The sequence below is a fragment of the Cyprinus carpio genome, chromosome B16 (assembly GCF_018340385.1).
Source record: "Cyprinus carpio isolate SPL01 chromosome B16, ASM1834038v1, whole genome shotgun sequence".
NCBI classification, from domain to species: Eukaryota; Metazoa; Chordata; class Actinopteri; order Cypriniformes; family Cyprinidae; genus Cyprinus; species Cyprinus carpio.
This window is the reverse complement of record NC_056612.1, coordinates 17,322,588-17,343,744: the sequence shown is the minus strand read 5'-3', so window position 1 is coordinate 17,343,744 and position 21,157 is coordinate 17,322,588. Positions and strand designations below refer to the sequence as shown.

The window sequence follows — 21,157 nt, the reverse complement described above, 5'->3', positions numbered from 1 at the left end:
TGAAACCAGTTAATTGCTGCATCCCTAGTATCACTACACAAAGAATGAAGCCTGAAAAGGGACTGAAAAGGGACATTGATTCACTAGTTTGATTACTACTGCAATAAATCTATTTCTTTTTTTCTTTATTTTTTTACCATTGATTTACACTAAATGCCACCAACACAAAATTTAAGACATAATACCGTCAATAAACACACTTAATATCACAAACAAAACTAGAAAACGTTATAATTTACATTCCTAGAACAAAACAAAAAAGTGGCCAACAGAAGAGTTTAACTAAATATAATTTTTAAGATTATTATAATAAATACTGTGATATTATTTTGTATATAGCAACAAAAAGTAGACCACAAAAGGAACGAAATTTAACTATTTTAAGTGACAAATCAGACCTTTTCATGTTACGCATAAATTAAAGCATGTTTAAGCACATTTGTTCACTCTGATGTGCACACACAATACTTTTAGAATCACAAGAAAACGTTTTAAAAACGCTTTAAAATCTATACCATTTTATAATGTCACACTGCTACTTGTTGAAAACAACAACAAAAAATCCCATGCCAAGGTAGTAGTGCTGAAAAATGCAAGTTAGTTTGTTACTCCCCCAACACAGGCTCATACAGGAGCAAAACAACATTTTCTTTGGAAGAAGAATTCAGACATGATACAAAGTTGATGTGGGAACCAGAGTGAGTTTGTGAAATGCACTTCACTCACTTAATCAGTGGCCTTGCCCTGCGCTGTCAATATGGCTGATCACACCGTTTTTTCCACATTACGTTAACAACTTCATGAGCTCTGCTGAGCACAGTATTAATCTCCAGCGAAACCCCGCTTTACACCCTGATCGATACACGCTGTCTGTCCTGCCTGCGGAGTGTAGACTGTGGGAACCACTTTTTTGGAACCCGGTCAAAACTTTCACCACGCATTTCACACACATGGGATCGAAACGAAAACACCGGCTATTTTTAAGATGTAGCACCCTTAAAGAGAATCAAGAGAAGCAATGTGGCCAAGTGAGAATAAATGGAAAAGTGAAGAAAACTTATCAGGGGCAGCCAACTTGGCAGAACAAAAGTACATTGCAACACAACAGGTATAAAGCGCAGAAAAACAGCAGTCGTGTTGCACAGCTTAAACAAGGAGTTATTTTACCTCAGCATAAAACACGTCTGTATGTGGGCGTCTGTAATGTAACATGCTATTTTGCAACCAGATCTGCAATTAGAGCACAGAAACTTAACCAAGTTTTCCCTTTTTTTGTAAGAAAGTGCTTTTCTCACTCTCTCGGAAAGGTACGGGACTAATCCAGCTCGCTGGGAGGCCACTTAAGCTAATTGGCAGGTTGTGTGGGCATGGATTGGTACTCAAAATAGCCGAGACCACCTTCCTTCTCATCTTGTATAAATGGCTCCTTCACCACCATCATCTCTTTATTCCAATCAGGCCTTTAAATAAGAGAGGCCTCCCCCACAAAGACAGCGAAGTGTTCTGTTAAATTAGACTAATGAGACAAATGACTTGAGAGCAAATGAAGGAGAAAGCAAGTGAGAAAAGAATCAGAAGAGAAGGAAAGGATCCGAGTACGTCACATTCACTGTCACACACCCATTGTGTCTCAATCCGCTCCCTGGTTCATTTATGTGTGCTGCTCAGGGAGTCAGACGTTTTTGAGGCTGTCCCATTGTCCAAATCACTCTAAGCAGAGAAATGTTCATGCCTCAGAAATTCCCAGAATGCAACCCACCGTGAAACTAGCAATAATATTTACTTACTAGAAATGTCACTATTTCTTCTTAAGTATTTAAAGTTGTTTCTTTATGTGATCTTTCATCTCTGTTCCCTAAAATTCATGACAGGAAAACAATTATGCAAACTTTTAAATATTAGACAGGGATTTGTGTTTTAGTCAAAGATAGAAGAATAGGGATGAAACTATATTAAAATTTTAGCCAATATGGATAAGCCAACAATTATTTGCATGTCATGGCTGATAACTGCTAAACTAAACTTTTTATACTATCATGTACAAATAAATTCAATTAATTCACTTAAAAAAGTAAAATGAATTCTTACAATGTTACAATCTAATTACAATTACACACAATTAAAAGTTTTGGCTGATACCAATTACCTACTAATTATTTTCATAAGCTGATACCAGATAAATGGCTAATATTAAGAATAGTGCAGGAATAAAATAAAAATGAAACACTAAAATCAACCATTATGTTGGCAACACAACATTATTTCATAAAATATGAAAAACATATTTTTATTTAAGATTTCAGAAAAAAATTAAATTTTATATTTTTAAAGTTTTAAAGGTTTTCAATTATTAGTATTAATATAAAAAAAAATACTTTGAGTGGTAGATGACACTACAGGAATTCTTAATGTCAATATAAGGGACATAATACAATATTCAATATTGACTGTTATTAATAAATAAATAAATAAAAACTAATATTGGGTATAACCAATTTTAGCACTAATATATGTCATATCCTCAAAATAAAATAACATTTATTTTTGTTTATGTTTATTTATGTTGAGATTTTGGTATTTTTATTAATATTATAATAATTGTGTGCTTTGCTATGCGATATGTTTAATGTCTGAATTGCCATGTTTAAAAACTCATCAAGAAAAGCACAATTTCATAATGTCAGTGTACTTTTTACATCTACAATGAAGGTGCACAAACATGTTGATAAATACCAGCTACTTGCACTTGTGATCTAGCCAGGTCACAAGTGATGATGAAGTCATAAATTTCCCAAACTTCAGTGTATCAAGAGTCTTGCTAGTACTTACATTTGTTCACGATGTCCTGAATCACGTCATAGGGAATTAGGGAGCAGATGAAACACAACCAGTCTTCAGTGAGACTTTTGTTCAGCTAGAGTCCATTGCGTAACTGAGGGCAAGAGTAAAGTAAATGAGCAAGAGTTGTTTACTTCAAACTTTTAAAAGTACGCCAACTTAAATTCCCAAGGTGCCCTCTTTGTCTGAGGTAAATCACAGTAGGGCGGTTCACATCTCCTAAGCGAGCCAAAGCTTTGTCACCACAGTCGCCGTTAAGCTAATTGCTTTTACAGAAACTGAATAGTGATGAGACAAGAGTCTTCTCTGTCTGTCTTTGTTGAGACTGACAGATCTGGCATCTAAAAAGCTGAGGCTCAATTCTTCAATGCTTTCAGATAGGGTCACATGTCATTGGCAGATCCGAGTCTGTAAAACAGAATACAGCAAGTCTGTGAGCTTAGACACCAAACTACGCCAAAAATAAGGATACGTTTAAAAATACAGAATGAGAGAATTAGATATTGTGCCATATTAATGAAGTGTCTAAGAACGTGAAACATGAGATAGCCTATTTCTAGGTCTGTTTTGCTTTGTAGTCTATTCTGTCTGTGATTAGAGAAGACAAGGTAGAATCTGATCCCAGACCTGCTGTATTTGCTATGAACACAGTGCCTGGCTCCCTCAGAGACGTCTTGAAGCAAGGCTTTCCTCTTCATTTACATTTTTGTGCAACATAACAAATGTCATCCTCAAGGATCTCTGCATAAAACAGGCTGTATTAACCTCATTCGTTTCATTTTCATGAATCTGCCACTCCTTTGTGTTTGTGAATCCTCACAGCAGCAGTTGTGGAGTCCCTGCCTCCCTGAGCACAACACGAGTTCAAACATCAGCATCACAGTGCATCCCTGGGTCCAAAACTAACTTTCTTTTTGGCCAGGTATTAAAGGTGAACAAGTTATTGGCTACACAAGAGTTACAGTTTGATAAAAATTAGTTGTTTTATCATGTATATTACCTCAGGCGGAACAAGAAGGTTATTCTAAAAATAAACAAACCTATAGGTTTTCACATATGATCCAGGTACACTAAACCGTGGCAGTCATGTGGGATATACAGATTTGAATCTCTGCCAGCATAACATAATGTAACGTAACATAACTTTCTATTCATCAAAGAGTCCTGAAAAAAATTTATTACAATAAAATAAAAAGTCAACATTAATAATAATAATAAGAATGTTTCTTGAGCACAAAATAAGCAAATTGGAATGTTTTCTGAAGGACCGTGTGACATGACTTATTGCCATCACAAGAATAAATTACATTTTAAAAATAATAGATCACAATACACTGCCATTTTTACTGTATTTCAGATCAAATAAATAAAACCTTGGTGAACATAAAACTCTCAACTTTTTTAGTATGACACATTAATCAGATAGAATTAAATAATAATAATAATAATACATTTAATAAATAATAATAAAAAATGAAGCTTATATTTTAAACAAGAAAATTACACTTAAAGGGATAGTTCACCTAAAAAAGAAAAATCTGTCATTAATTACTCACCCTCATGTCGTTACAAACCTGTAAGACCTTTGTTAATATTCAGAAAACAAATTAAGATCATTTTGATGAAATCCGAGAGCTTTCTTACCCTGCATAGACAGCAACACAACTGACACGTTCAAGGACCAGAAAGGTAGTAAAGACATTGTTAAAATAGTCCATGTGACATCAGTGGCTTTACCTGTAATGTTGAAAAGCTATACTTTTTGTGTGCAAAGAAGTCAAAATTAACGATTTCATTCAAATATGTTCACTCTTGCGGATTTCCTCAAAAATATCTTAATTTGTGTTCTGAAGATGAATAAAGGTCTTATGCGATTGGAACGACAGCAGGGTGAGTAATTAATGACAGAATTTTCATTTTTGGGTAAACTATCCCTTTAATACATCTAATTCAAGACATTCTCTCAAAGCAGTCTGTATTATTTCCAAAAAAGATGTGATCTAGTAAAATATATTGCCTACAACTGGATTTCTACAACTTTAGCCTATAGTTGGTTCACCCTCCACCTATACAAGAAAGAAATGACTTCGGACTCTTACAGAAACAGTAAAATGTGCCTTTTATGACACATAACTGCATAGAGGGACACAAGAGGGTTGTGTTCAAAGTCTTGCCTTGTGCTCACAGACATAAAGAGAGAAGGGACATTCATAATTCAAAGATGGGTGGTGGTGGAGGGGGTTAATCCCTCTCCATCTGCCTAACAGCACCTCTTCCCCCCTCAACACAGGCCTAAGATCCACCTGCACTGAACCAGGGACTCTCAGCTAAAGATTTGGGCTGACCTGCATGAAGGCTCCCTGCAGACTTTGCCTCCCTGTCTTCCAAATCGCCAATGCCTGACTTTGAAGTTTCCAGAAGGAGAGACTCCGAGGGGCCTGCAATCTCACCAGCATGGCTGTTCTCAGGATTAAGGGACACAGATGAGCCAGGAGGTGCTTCCTGGCTCCAAATGTGTAAGCTCCCCCCCCCCATCGCCAGCGCTGATGAATTAACAGACAAACTAAAGGCAGCAGAAAACACATACAATGCAAAAACAAAGTGTAATGTGGCACTGGGTCCTAAGAAACCAATTTGTGAATAAGAACAGAAGGAGGGGGGACGCTGCTTTGGTCCATGACTCCCCTTTTCTCTTCCTCTTCTTCCTCCTGCTACTCTACTTGTTCTTTTAACGCCATTTTCAGTTCTGCACAAAAAAAAAGGAATAAACTCAATCTGAAAACTCAAGAAGCTTCTTACAAGGCTTATAAAGGAATATTCACTTTGCATAATTTGCATATTTCTGTTGTATTATTGATATACATTACAGTGAACAAAAATAATGCCCCCTTAGCAATTGCCTATTCGGAGAACAAAATGGTTGCAACATTTCAAACAAAAATGACATGCTGCTCAAAGGGAACCCAAGTGAAAATTTCATTGAGTGAAATTGGCTAACACAGACTCTCATCACCCCTGAGGAAAAAGTAAATGCCCCCTTAAATTTAATATCTGGCTAGACAACGTTAAACAATAATAACAGCAATCAAACACCAACTGCAATTTGATAGGAGCCTTTGTTTCTTTTTAGTACTTCAGATGTCAACTTGACTCTGTTTTGGATTATTGTCCTGCTGTATCACACATTTACACTTAAGCTTCAACTCATGGTCAAATGCCCAGACAATCTCTTAAAGAATTATCTATATAGGGTTAAATACAAGCTACTTTCAATGATAACAAGTCACAGAGACCACCACGTCCAAGTCAACCATAACGCCACTGTACACATCGCTTTCTTACAGTACAATGCTGTATTTGCTATTTATATTTTCACTCATCTGACCATAGAATAAACTAAGGTCTTGGGATCATGACATGCTTTCTTTAACAAACATGATGTGTGAGCTTTGAGGTTCTTCTTGGTGAGCAGAAGTTTTCACCTGGATACTCTTCCTTAAAGTCCATGAACCGTGACCTTCGCTGATGCAAGAGAAGCCTGTAGTTCTTTGAAAGTTTTTGTGTGATAATTTGAAGCCTCCCAGATGAGGTGCCACTGTGCCCTTTGAGAAATTCTGACCACTTTTGGGAATATTCACCACTAAAGGCCCCGATATACTTCAAAAGAAATCGGAGAACAAACTGATATGACATCATTGAACAAAATCAGGCCGGAATAAAGTTAATTTTGAGTTTGTTTCGGCAGTTCCAAACAGCTGACCAAAGCAAATTTTCTGGGGGAAAAATTCTCTCGTTTAGTCTCCTAAACACTTTTGAGTTACCATTGGTCCATGGCAATTACGCAATTGGTGGGTGTGTTCTGGAACTCCACCTTCATTGACGTGCATTTTTTCCCCCAGTTCGTTTGTCATTCAATGGAGGTCAGGCAGGAGAACTACATCTCCAAGTCACTATCAACATAAATACACTGTGTCAAATAGCTAAGCTGCCACAAATATATCCACACCTGTACGACTGCTCGCGGAGAGACCTTAAAGGTTCAGAGAAAGCATTTCATTCCTTGAAAGAAATAGCAATGAAGCTTGGTGTCGACGACCCAGAGTTATGCAAAAAGCGATGTAGAGAAACATTAGATGCAAGTTTTCCAAAGCCATGAAAAGAATGAAAGGAAAGAGTAAAGATATAAGGTAGCAAGTACCAAATGCATGCGTTTTAAATAAATGTTACACCATACTACTGCTGCCATTGTTCTTTAAATAAGTGAATTTAAAAGGTTTACAATAAATGAAATGCCAAAAGAACATACAATGATAAACCTTTGTTTTTATCAAATCCTGACACCACATAAGATATAAAAAGGTGTAATAATTTATCCAGTTTAATAAAATAAATGAACACTAATAAAATAAAGTAACAGACAGGTTTGTGTTATTGAGATGACTTTTTTCCACATCATACTAAAGTTTTCAGACTATGAGCCATTCACACTTAAAGTCCCAATGAAATCAAAATTAAAGATTTTTGGGTGTTAGTATAAATGTGTTAGTCTTAAGGTTATCTATAAGGCAGTGTGCTCCAAAACAGTGACACAATTCCCATTTAGAAGATATAAGCATTCAAAGCATGCAGTTGGTCACTTCTGCCAAAACGGCTCAACATTTTTTTTGACGTCACATCGTACTTCATCTTCTCATCAAATCTTCTGACCAATCAAATGCTCTCTAGAATCCGAAGCACCCGACCCTGCACTATAAATAGACGTTGAAGCTGTGGCTGAGATCGGTCATTTGTTCACAGTGTAGTATTTCCTGTACAGTGAATGGCTCGTAGTGCACAATGTAGGTAATAGGGAATTCAGACAGCATAAATATGCTTTTGATTGGGGCAAATTAGGTCTGGTTTCACGTTGTTTCATGCGAACCGCGGCAGCGTACACAGTCTGATCCGGACTTTGGCTGCGGCCCAAAGATGCAATCGCACGGAGCAGATCATATGTGCGAGTCGGCATATATAAAAACTACACAGCCTCAGCATGATTATGACCACTATTTTGTTTTACTAAGAGTTTCATATTGAATCTAGGGGGTAATCTATTAGACTGTGGCTGTCAAATGCAGCTTTACCGAGCTCAACAGCTCTGGCCAGAGCAGATATAAACAAAACGCTATTAGCTATTTTAAAAAGGGGGTGGGGCTGCTCGATATTCTGCCCACTCTTCCTGTTTTAGTTGAAATTACGTCACCACATAGAATAACGCTATGTGTTTCAAGGCACTTCAGGGGACCTTTAAGGACTAATTATGGGAATGGAATGGTTCTTTTGTATTGCAAACATAATACTTGACCCTGAGCAGCTGCTAATCATTATTCTTTTGTCTATAATATTCTAACCATTGGTACCCATCTCACACCTAGATACACCATCATTGCATCATAGTTGTCGTTAGGGCATATGCTTAAGCATCGCAACACGTTTCATTAATCTACACCCCCGCCTCCAGCAGCACGGGGGCGTTGGAATATTTGAAAACAGTATACTGTCGCTCAGCCTTTTCAAACTTCTTTTTGCCCCAAATTGAAGAACTAAAACGAACTTCGTTTGAAGTATATAAGGGCCTTAAGAGTCTCTGACTCCAATTTAATTTCAAAGACTAAGGGGGCAATTACTTTTGCACAGAGACAACACGGGTAATTTATTATAAATAAATAATACTTTTTTATTATTATTAAAAAATGAAAATTTATTCATTTACTCATCCTCATGTCATTCCAAACCTTTATGACTGACTATTTTGGAACACAAAAGATAATATTTTGAAGACTGCTACTGACTAAACAGTTTGTTAGGACAGAAATTACAAAGTAAGTCAATGGGAACCAAAGCTTTGCATTCCACAGAAGTCAGCCACTCATACAGGTTTGGAATGACATGAGGGTGACAAAATGATGACAGAATTTTCATATTTGTGTGGGCTATCCCTTTAAATGAACCACATGACGACAAATATATGCTTTGTGTTTTCCATGTTTCCTTTGCTTACATTTTTATTGTGAATGCATGAATAAATTCAGGTAGAAAAATATTTAAAAATCAGGCTAATACTTTTTCATGCCAATTAACCTGGAATGTGTATACTTGTGATAAACACACATTTACAATCAACAAAGCAAGTGCACCTGATTCTAGCGAGGTTTTTACAACTATCCCAGCCAAACGCTTATTGGTGGAGTGGAAGGGTGGAGGGGGGCAGGACTGATGGGCAGTTTGCCGGAGCTCAGTGCACAGCTGCAGGGCCTGCGGGCAGACAGATAGAGCTCCGCTACAGCAGGTGCTGACATTAATGAGAGTGATAAACCATGAGAGAGAATTTATAAATCAGTAAAAAGTTATGGTGGACCAAACCCTCTGCTGGCATCTGCCCATTCAGCTGACCTGTGGTTAAATAAACCTGTTATGAGAGGAAGAGTATTTGTTGTGGAAAAATGACGTGGAGCCAGAATTGATGACTATTTTGATTGTCAGGTAGGCTTGTTGTTTTTGAGCCTGCCAGAAGTCAACAACGGATTTGATTCAAAAACTCAAACAATTAAGAAAATAAGCCCACTTCTGTCTTTTGTATCTACAAGTATTTGATCAGCTATCTTTTAAGATTGGGAAGTAAATTGTACTTTGATGAACTTGAATGAAGATTAAAAAGTGGAAGAGCACAACGTAGGCTCAACGTCTGTACTGAGATCCAAGAAGATCTATCAGCATCTCTTACGGTGTCAACGTCACTCCCTATTGTACAATGAAGTTGAAAAACTGAATGAATAGTGCTATGAGTTATTGAAGAAAACTGAGTGACTGAAAGAGACTGGGTAAGAGGAACCATTAGCAGGGCACATATCTGTGACCACAAGTGTTTACATGAAAAAAAAAAAATTGGTAGACATTGCACTTGGTAACAGTGTGCTAAAAGCCATCAAACCATTAGGAAACAGACGCTCCATGAAGGAAACACTAAAATGACCTTAGTGAGAGAATGAAGAAGAATAACTCAATGATTCAGATGATGTGATGGCTAAGACAAGATTAGAACTGATTACTGTTGATTATTTCTCTTGACATTGTAATTCTGATAATTAATGTGGATTTGTAGTTAAATATATTAAATATAATAATTATTTTGTGCAGCCTCACAACAATTTACCAGGGAAACATAAAATCAGTTATCAGATGATATTGGAAATATAAATGTATATCTCTATTTAATATATATTAATAACTTGTATTACCTTTGCGGTCATATAACTATTAAAATTAATATTTAGAAGCATTCAAAAAGCACTCCAATTTTTAAACTGTACAATATAATGTTGTGAATTCACAAGTATTATTTAAAATGACTTATTTAGTGTTTTATTCTTATAAAATAAAATAGACATAAAATAGTACAGACTTTTAATATTGGATATGTATCAGCTATCAGCTTATAAAAATGATTAGTGGCTTATCAGTATTGGAAAATTGAGATTATAATATTGTGTATCCTAATGTAGGATAAGTGTGTGTCATACAGTGAAAAACAAAATGCTGTAAACAATACTTAACACATTTAACGGCACCCATAATAGTAACTGTGATTATTTTTTGATTAATCATGTAGTCATGCAAACCCAAATTTCCACACACTTTTAAATCGAAAGAGAGAAAACAATCCCCATTCCCTCACATCTTTCTAAACCCACACGGTATGCAGCAGAATTCTAGGTAAAATAATGCATGGCAGCTGAAGCTGGCATATGTGCTTACAAATCTTTGCGTTGCCGACTTGCTAAAGATCCCTTGCATCAAGTCTGCATCAGCTGACCCCAATTATAATTCTGCCACCCCTTTCTGTCCGAGCACAGAGCTGAATGTGATTAGTCATATCTTATGGCGTATCTCCATTGTCATGGACAATCTGCGGGCCTTGAACTCATCTTTGTTCGAATACACATTGGGTGATAAACTACACTGGGAATAGCGATAGCAGCTAAACGATGGAGCACATAATGGCTCCATATGGCTCATCTAAACAAAACAACCATAAGCTGTCAGAGCGCAGCAGCGGCTCCATGGAGCGGCAGAAAGGTGGAAGCGCCGGAGGACACCTATGATGTTTAGCCTTCCACAGGGCCCAAGGTCAAATGCAACCCTGCATCTGGCCAGCCATCTGCTCCCTGCAGCCGGCCGACAGAGCCTGTCACCACCAGCCCTGCGTCCAGCGTTGTGGGATGTGTATTGATCTCTAAGGGATATCTGGGCAGACAGGGGGCATGAGTAAAAGGGCCTTGCACAGGTGCGCTGTGATGCATGCGTGTTTCGAGCAGATTTTTTCCCACTCTTCATGTCAAGCCTCCTGTCTCATCTGTTTTGTCTTCTCTTAAGTGATCTCTCTCCGATTCCGTCGTCTGCTTGTTTCTCTTTTCTGAAGTGTTTGAAAATCTGCCCACCTCCCTTTTACCCTCTCCAACTGTGATACTTTTCTATCGTTTGTCGCCTGCTCGCCGTGAGACTTGATTTAAACAGATTGCCTGACAGACTGTCAGATGCTTCTTTTAAATTATATTTGCATTCTTCTAAAAATTGACAGACGTTGTCCCCCATGCGACGGCCTCGGGTGAATAGTTCAGCCAAAATAATGAAGTTGGATGATATTTAAATTTTCTGTCAAATCAAGTCATTGTCCTTCAGAGGGGCTCAACTCTACTTCAAGCAAATTTCAACAAAAGAGCAGGACGTGAGGAGAAAACGGAACAAACCGTTCGAGTGACTTTGATCAGTTCAACAAACTTCATGCCATAGATTCTTACCTCAAAAGATGATCCAATCAGACAACAGGACCGCAGTCAGGTGATTAAGCTGAGGGTAAAGTACTGGATCACTTGAGGAAGTTGTGACATTCCACAACAGACCTAAGAACAAAGACAAAAATGTATAAAACTTGAGCTGACCATAACTTTGAGTTTCAATGCACACTTGGTGCAAAAAAGAAAAAAAGAAAAAAAAGGTTCACTCCTAAAATGTACTTATTTTTGTAAGTTTGGGGTCAGTAAGCTTTTTTTTGTACAGCAAAATGGTAATATGAGATAGTTGAATACTTAAAATGGAAAGTAACTGTTTTAATAATAATTTAAGAATTTATTTTATATATACTTTAAATTGAAATCTATTTCTATGATTGCAATGTTAAGAAGATAGTAAGCCACAAGATCCTTCAGAAATCATTCTAACATGCTGATTTGGTCTGATTTGGTTTGCTCAATAGGCTAAACGTCAGGGGGATTATTATAGCCATTGACTTATTTTAAAATACTACTACTAATAATATTAATAATCATAGTGAAATTATAATGGATTATCATAATTGTCATGACTGAAGGTCTGGGTCTGGGAAGAATGTGAAAAATAATAAATATTTAGTTATCTGAAATGAGCAATGTTAATAAATGAACAAACAAACAAACAAAAACACCAATAACTTGGGACACAAAGTGGCCAACATGTTAAAAAAACATAACAGCCAATAAAAAAAATAAAAAAAAACAGCAAAGCCTCTTGCTTCTGAAGAACATCTTCTCATCTACTGTCTCCACAGACAAACAAATGAGGCTTTTTCATTCATAAGACGTCTGTTTGTGTGATCTGCACATACCAGTCAATGAAGCTATAGACTGTCATCTCAGGACTGTGACACTTAGACACCAAGCCAAAACTAACAGAACAAGTGCTCAGAGAAAACAATGTCTTTGCTGAGAAGATGATGAAGGCACTTTTCACTTAACATTCATTATGGGCAGATTTCTAACCAAATCTCTACAAATCCCCCATCGGAAGCTGCCCAAATCTCAGGGCATCTCAGAGCGCAATCTGCTCTTCCAATCTGCCGTGTGAGAATGAGACACTCGCTCAAGCCAGCTCCTTACTGACAGCACCCGAGTCTTCACAAATCTCCCGTCTCACCGCCTGTCTCCACTGCATTTCCTTATTCTCTTGGTCAGTCTGTCTGTCTCGCTTTATCTCCCTCCATGTCACTCTCACTTTCACTCCATGCACCTTATTCTCTATCTGTCTCTCGGCCCAGTTTGCTTTGCATAAAGACAGTCTGCAGACACAGAGGAAATGCAGTACTCCAGCTGCCTGTATCACCAGAGAGTAATATGAATTACAAAAAAAGAGAAATTGATCTAATAACAGCCATGTTTAATATTGCAAAATGATCTTCAACTTGCAAATCCCCTTCAGGGCAATGTGAATTAGTTATGCTCATGCAGAGCAGCCTCTTAATTTGACGAATTCTGCACTACCTGCCTTTGTTAAATGACTTTCATATAGCTCAAGTAATAATGAACGGCCTGAATGTGTGAAAGTGGCAATTATACAATCATTCAATATTTAGAAAGCATTTTATCACTTGTTGTTCGATTTAAAGTGACAGTCAGAAGACCAGAATCACCTGGTCAGTGCTGGACAGAAATCTTCTCTGTGTGTACTCTCAAAGCTTCTCAAAGTAAAAGACTGGATTTGGGTGAAATCCAAAGCTCAGTGTGGAAAAAAAGATAAAATCTGCCATTTAAATTGGTAGTTTGCTCAAAAATCTAAATTCTGCCATTATTTACTCACTCTCATGCCATTCCAAACCCATATGCTGTTTACTTTTTTTCTGTGGAACATAAAAAATAGAGATATTTTTGAACAATCTTCACATGGGTCTTCACAGAGAGTCTGTTAAGGATAAACAGTCTTTAAATGTAGTCAATGAACTTGTGGAACCGAATCACCGAGTTGGATTTAAGAAATGGATCAATCTCATTAGTTCATGAATCACACTTCTGAGCCAGTTCTTTCCACTATACTAACCCTTTCCATAAATCAAACAAAACAATTCATTCAGGACATAAGGATAATTAAAAATTATAGAGCCTTCATTTTTAAGTGGACTATTTCTTTAAAATTCTGTTTACATTTTGTCTTCATTAGCTGTTTTAAAAGCATCATAAATTCAACAGACTTTGCACCTTCAGAGCCAACACCACAAAGTACACCATGTCTGGATCAATGCAAAAAAATAAATAAAAAATAAATAAATTCAGTACAGTTCAACTAGTGCTGAGGACCAGGAAACCTGATCTTAGATCAGCATTTCAAAACAAGAATATTTCTCCAAGCACAGTCCTTGTAAACCTACGGTCTGCAGTGAGCAGAATAAGGGTGGCATTCTGCCAACATTCCTCAAAGGCTTTTAAAGCACAAACCCTGATAAGAACCCTGCCCAGCTGGTCACCCTTCACTCCTCAGAGTTCATGCCGAGGCTGTCGGGGAGGAAAGGGCTAACAGCTAAACCATCCATCCTGTACTTTTTCCAACACCTTCATCTAAAAAAACTCATGTTTCAAAGTCAAAGTGTCCATGATGCTGATACTTTTTACATTTCTTTAGCCAGGAGTGCACTGAATAGAATCATAGAAAAACAACTTAAGTGCATCAATAAGAGTATATTTAGAGGTTACGTGATGCTTTTTAGGAGTTCAGCCAGAGCCTTACTGCCAGTTAGTCCATTTTGAGACAGATCCAATGTTTTTTCCTTGTACCACCATGGACTTTAGTATACAATTGGAGTTCCGTTTAAAAAGAAAAACAGCAATATTACATTATCCAAATGTCTTTGACATAAACCTTAAGCGTGTACAATTTAGCAGACACCTTTTCTCCAAAGAGACTCAAACTAAAAGGACAGGACAGCCAGTTTTTTCAAGTTTATTGCTTAGAAAAATAGGAAAATAGTTTCCTATCATCTTTCTCTGGTCACGGCATGGTCCAGAATGACCAAATATCACTAATCATAGGAATATTATACACATTCTATCATCATGGCCAATTTTATTCTTAAATCGGCCAATTTTCAGAACTCAGTCTGCTTTGAAACTTTTATCTATCAGCTTTTAAAATGGGCATGTGGTCATTCAAAAAGAATCTCACCAAAGTCTAAATTTATATCTGAAAGAAGGGGGAAAAAAAGTAGGAAAAAAGGAACATGCTGGAAACGCTTACAACAAAACAAATCTGAGTGAGCCATAGGCAGTGTTCCAGCATCTATGTGCTTAGATTAACTGTAGAGAGAGATTTTATTACTCTTGGCTTGGTCTTACTTTAAAACTTTTACAGCTCTGTACTCAAGTATTGCTGCTTATTTAAATCACCCTCGAATAAATACAGCATACGTTTAGCTTTAGCTTTCACTGCAAATGCTCATTTTTGGCTTCTCCCTAGCATCTATTTAAAGACACAAACCAAATCCTTCCAAACCGCACAAACTGAGTTTCGCCCAAGCTGAGGGAAGTTCCTAAAAGGAACGTCTGATTCGCTGAGCCGCTGAAGTTTGATTAAGTCAGAGCGCCTGAGGCGGGAGGTCTCATCTTCCCAGATAAATCTCTGGAGAGAGGAAATCGTCGGGGAGTATTACTAAAGATAAACAATGCATGGACATCATCTCACCAAAACACACACACACACACAAAAACATAATAGAAGTAGTTAATGTTGGTGTTGCGTGTATAATGCTGAGACTAATGCTCCAGTTTCTTGTCAATTTTGTTTAAATAAATTAAAACAACAAAAAACCTAAAAACTAAAAATCACTGCATTTAAATGCTACAAATAAACTTATATTTTAAAACATTACAAATGTGCAAAACAAAAATGGATGCTAAATTTGATATTTGCTAAAGATTACATTTAAGTGGTAATTCATTATTACTGTTTTTAGAGGTTTACTGTGCTAAGCGTGAAAAATTTAGTCATTAATCACTTACCCCCATATCGTTCCAAACCCGTAAAAGCTTTGTTCATCTTCGGAACACAATTTAAGATATTTTGGATGAAAACCGGGAGGCCTCTGATTGTCCCATAGACTGCCAAGTAAATAACAGTGTCAAGGTCCATAAAAGGTATGAAAGTCCTCATCAGAATAGTCCATCTGCCATCAGAGGTGCAATCTGGGTTATATGAAGCAACGGGAACACTTTTTGTAAGTGAAGAAAACAAAAATAACGACTTTATTCAAAAGTCTCCTCTGTGTCTCTTCATATTACCATATCATCCGCGCCACAAGGATCCGCTGTTTCTACGGGTCTTTAGCTTTGATTTGAAAGAAAACAGTGCATCCTTGTGACGCGGCTGATACAGAAGAGCATACGCAGCATATGGTGAAATGGAGAGACACAGAGGAGACTGTTGACAAAGGAATTGTTGAATAAAGTTGTTATTTTTGTTTTCTTCGCTTACAAAGTATTCTTGTCGCTTCATAACGTTACGGTTGAACCACTGATGGCAGATGGAGTATTCTGACGATGTCTTTCATACTTTCCTGGATCTTGACAATGTTATTTACTTGGCAGTCTATGGGACAGTCACAGGCCTCCCGGTTTTCACCCAAAATATCTTAAATTGTGTTTTGAAGACGAACTAAGCTTTTACGGGTTTGGAACAACAGGGGGGTAAGTGTTTAATGACAAAAATTTCATTTTGGGGAGGAGTATCCCTTTAAAGAATATGAAAACGGCAAAGGTAAAAATGGAGAAATGAGCATGAACAGTTAAATATCCATTATCAACCAATACTGATAAATTAAAAAGAACTTTTATATGGATAACTGATATTGTACCGTTAGGCTATACAGTATCATGCATCCCTACTTGTCTTAAGAAACTATAGTGAGTTGATCGCATATCTTCTCTAGTGCAAAAGATTAAAATCTCAAAATAGTCATTTACATCCCATCCATTGATGATTCAGAACACTTTTTAAGACCTTTACCACCTTTTGCCAGGAATAACTTGGCAGAAGTAGTTTCCGTTTACTAAAAAAAGCAGAGATGTAGGTCAGGATTCAGTTTCAGCCCAGATGAGGATGCCAGACCACCATTCCCCCTCTTCTTTCCTCTTAGAGTGCAAACGAGTTGACCCTGGGCATCTTCCACCTTCAACTTCCCTCTGGAAGAAAAATCAATGGCTTTGGTATTCAGGACACACTGCTCCTGCTTAACCTTTGACCTTTCGACCCAGTCGGACTGCGTCAGGAGGAATATGTAGAGTTTGTCTAAAAGGGGTCAAATGTTTTTAAAAGTATTTTCACTTAAAACACTACAGGGTGGTCCGATGCACTCTGTGAGGCAAATTAGCCACCTTTATTTTCAACAGGGAAAAAGAAACTCCACTAATAATTCTTGAACTCAAATTAGAGTCATTCTAAGAGATCATCAAACTTTTAGATGAACATATTCCTTCAGCTGCTAACCTAAAATCACTATAGACACACAGAATCTATCTTTCTCTCGCTCTTCTCATTTTATATAAGACCCACCAGGAGACTGTTACGACAGAATAATAGCTGTGGAAACGATTCTGCTAAAGAAACATAATATTATTAAGGTGAAGTACAATCTGCCATTGTCCCTTTCCCATCTGCTGGTGGTGTGTGATATGAGAGATTTATAGAGCAGTTCAGCATGTTAGTTTAACTGATGGCGCATTCTGTGTGATAATAAGCTGTCGATCGTCACAGAGGAATGAGATTAGCTCTTCCCGTCTATCTACACGCTATTATCATGCTAATTGAGAAAGAACCAAAAAAAAAAAAAATCTCATCTAAATCTGAACTGAAAGCAGCATTGCTGTATCGCTAAGCGCCATGGTTAACTGTGGCTGAACGGTTTGCTCTATGAGCTTTGAGAGACACATTGAATGGTCAAGTACTGTATGCTTCAGCCAGCAGTTAATTAACAGGCCACAAAAGGTAAAGTATCTGTCTAAAAAGGTCTTGCCTATGTTGTGACCTCAAAAGCTTTAGCAATTCAAAAAATTTCATATTCTTCATATTTAATTTCATATTCTTATTTATAAATTATGCTACCTATTTAGGGTTGCACAGTTAATTAGAATAAAATCACAATCCACACAAACTCCAATTTGCTTATAAATGTGCCTTATAATGTGAGTTAATGTGCTTATAATGTGTATTCTGACATTTACAAATTTCTCTTGAGTCATTATACAAATAAATAACAACACTGGGTCACAGAAAAGGAAGAAATTACAGCAATATATCAGATGAAATGATGTGCAAGTGAAGAAATGACAACAAACACATTACCAATAAAATGTCCATATTCAATATTTTATTATCACTATTATTTTTTTAAATACAATACTTTTTTATTTATCATTTACTCATATAGCTAATAGTTTCCTTGAGTCAAGGTGTTGCAAATAAATCTAAAATAGAAATATACATATTATACTGCTATTTATTTTTAATTTAATATTACTTGACTAATAATTTAATATGAACTTAATGCTAATACTGCTATTATTAATTAGACTTTTTATTAATTTCATTCTTTTACTTTAGCAAATGAGGTATAAATGCAAACTGTGAAGGAGGGCTTCACGGAGCAAAAATGACCTCAAAAGCCAACTAATACATTTGTAAGCCTATTTTCACCCTATATTCAAGCTCATATATTCCATGTGACACACCCTGGGGAAGAAGTCCAGTTACTGTTAGTATATGATGATGAGATACACTGGAGATATTTTTAGGGGGCCTGTCTATTGGGAGGTTTGAGTGGGATGGGGGGCAGACTTGATTATTTCATGGAGTCTTGAACGCCCCCCAGTAATATCCACTGTGATCACTATATGATGACACAAGGGACTGGAGAGCAAGAGTGAGAGAGAGTGAGAGAGAGTGAGAGAGAGAGAGAGAGAGAGAGAGAGAGAGAGAGAGAGAGAGAGAGAGAGGAGAAGCGGAGGAGAGACAATCTAGGTATATGCCTGTAGTGAGAGATGCATTAGGGGTAATATTAGTCTCTGTGGTTGAAATGTGTTTATGGAGAGTTGTTTTTCATACATCAGAGATTGCTCCGCAGGGATGAGCTGCAGGCCAACACGCAGATAATGTGAGAAAGCAATAAAGCGAGATCAAATGAAGCAGCCTGGAAGCACTACACCAGAAATGTGTGTGTGCGTGTTTGTGGGAGAGAGATATTTGCTGGTACCTGTTATATCACAAATAGCTTGAAAGGATAAAAGACCAAAAAAGACTGTGATGTACATGCACACATACATTTCCCTTCCCACATGCACAGTTGAGTCATCATATGGTTAACAGTCGGTGGTACATACTTGAGGAATGTGAGGTGGTGGTGGTGGGGGGGTTATTAGCGAGCACTCTGGCCGAGAGCCAGGGGGGTTATTTTATACCCCTTCCTCAAGTCTCAATTCTGGCCCCACGTCCAAAGCCAGGCCTAAAAATAACCCCTGTCTCTAAAAGAGCGTTTGCAGAAACATAGTGCAAGAGGGACGTCTGTTTCTAATCTGTAACTCGACAGGGTCCAAACCAAACCCAGGTTATCTGCACACGCTCACAGAATTGGCTCAGACGTACAAAGCTGATACTGAGCTTTAAACCTTCAGATCGGCCTCTTTCTGAGAACTGCACGAGAATGCCTTTGCAGTATCTACAAAGGTCATACTAGACTTTCTATTTATAGGGGGCTTGGAAATCGGATTCGAAAACGACACTAGTGGTCATGCTAAATGTACACTACAAAGTTCATGCTAAAACACACCTGAGGATGAATCTCAAAACCGGATGGCATGATGGTGTATACTGTGCAACAGTAAATATACTTGCAGGGCTATTAACAGGTATGACTGGTTGACATTATTTATGTGTCAAGACATGAAGTTTTATTAAAGGGACAAATCACCCAAAAAATAAAATTCTGTTACTTTATTCACCCTCATATCGTTCCAAACCTGTATGGGTTTTTTTTCCTATGTTAAATTTAAAAGAAGATATTTTGAAGAATTTTTGAAGAACCAAACATTTGTTGGTCCCCATTAACTTCAATAGAAAGGACAGAAATACTATGGAAGTCAAAAGGGCCATAAACTGTTTGATTAAGCCGCCTTCAAAATATCTTCATTTATGTTCTACATTGGAAAGAAACTCAAACAGGTTTGGAATGGCATTAGGGTGAGTAAACGATGACAAAATTAATTTTTGTGTGAACTATCCCTTTAAGGCATAAGGCAGACGTTAGCTTACAAGGCGCATTAATATAGAATTTAACAGATATGCAGGTGCAGTTGTGTGTGTGTGTGTGTGTGTGTGTGTGTGTGTGTGTGTGTGTGTGTGTGTGTGCATTGGCTGATCCAATCACATTTCAGGATCTTATTTTTTAATAACAGATTTACTGTTCAAGTGTTACATAATATGAAGCCATTTTTGCCATTCATGCCAGACTTGATTTCTTACAAGTAATCTTATCTTTTTGTTTGCATCCATCAAGTTCCAAATAAATCAAATGAAATGAGAACGCATACATTAACATATTTCACTGGATTATCCAAAACTAGGCATGCTTGTTTATTATATAAACCTTTTTTTACAGTATTCCCAGTAAAACAAAAATACTCTGAATACTACTGAAGATTTCAGTGTATTAGAAATAAAATATCAGCCAAGTGACATCATGCTTTTCTAAGAATTAACTTTCGTCATGCTCTTCTCAGAACTATTTTTCTCGCAATTACTTGGTCCCAAGGTGATTTATCAGTTGTTTTATAATTCCCAGCCAAATCTATGTGAACACAGTTTTAGAGTTATTTTTAGCAGTTATTTTGTGACTTGGTTTATAATGTGCATTTTGTTTCATAGTGCAAAGACATTCATGCATTTTCCATGCGTATTTTCAAGGCCACTGAATATGCATTAATATATAATAAAAATATATTTTTAAAATCGTATATACACAATTACTTATACCAAGATTCAAGGTTTTAGTAATACCGCCTGCTCCAACGCACACATAAAATAAATTTCAACTTCCGCTGTTAGTCCTGGTTGAGTGACGGGTGGTGTTGCGCTACCTTGGGATTCCATGGTCTCTGTGAGAGGAAGAATCTCCTTATCTTCAGGCTGTAATTTCCTGCTCCGTTTCACTCTTTAGAGACATAAAATTTTTCATTTTAAAAACATGCAGTGAGGCAGTCAAGTCATTTATCCAGCACTAACTCTGATGAGCGCATTTCAGATGCTCTTTATAGCTGCCTATAAAAGTTACAGCAAAACAAAATACAAACAAACCTGAAACACTCAGAGACTCTTAAAGGTCACCGTCATGCCAATAATATAAAACACATATATAAAAGGTCTTTTTTCTTGCTTAGAGGCTGTCAATAATGCTGAACACCTGAGAATAAATGATTTAGCTCTGCTTTTGTTTGTC

General features: G+C 37.1%; 1 protein-coding gene across 7 annotated transcripts in view; it reads right to left on the bottom strand.

Moving 5' to 3' along the window:
• sema6e (sema domain, transmembrane domain (TM), and cytoplasmic domain, (semaphorin) 6E) overlaps positions 1-21,157 on the bottom strand; it is a 141,968-nt gene that overhangs the window by 109,500 nt on the left and 11,311 nt on the right. For 4 of the 7 annotated variants that reach the window (XM_042741176.1, XM_042741172.1, XM_042741177.1 and 1 more), the window contains exon 2: positions 11,676-11,777. The gene's annotated coding sequence lies outside the window, so the exon portion shown is untranslated. Of the gene's footprint in view, positions 1-1,787; positions 1,856-2,829; positions 2,933-11,675; positions 11,778-21,157 lie in introns of all 7 variants that reach the window. The other 3 variants (XM_042741175.1, XM_042741173.1, XM_042741174.1) reach the window with 2 other exon arrangements.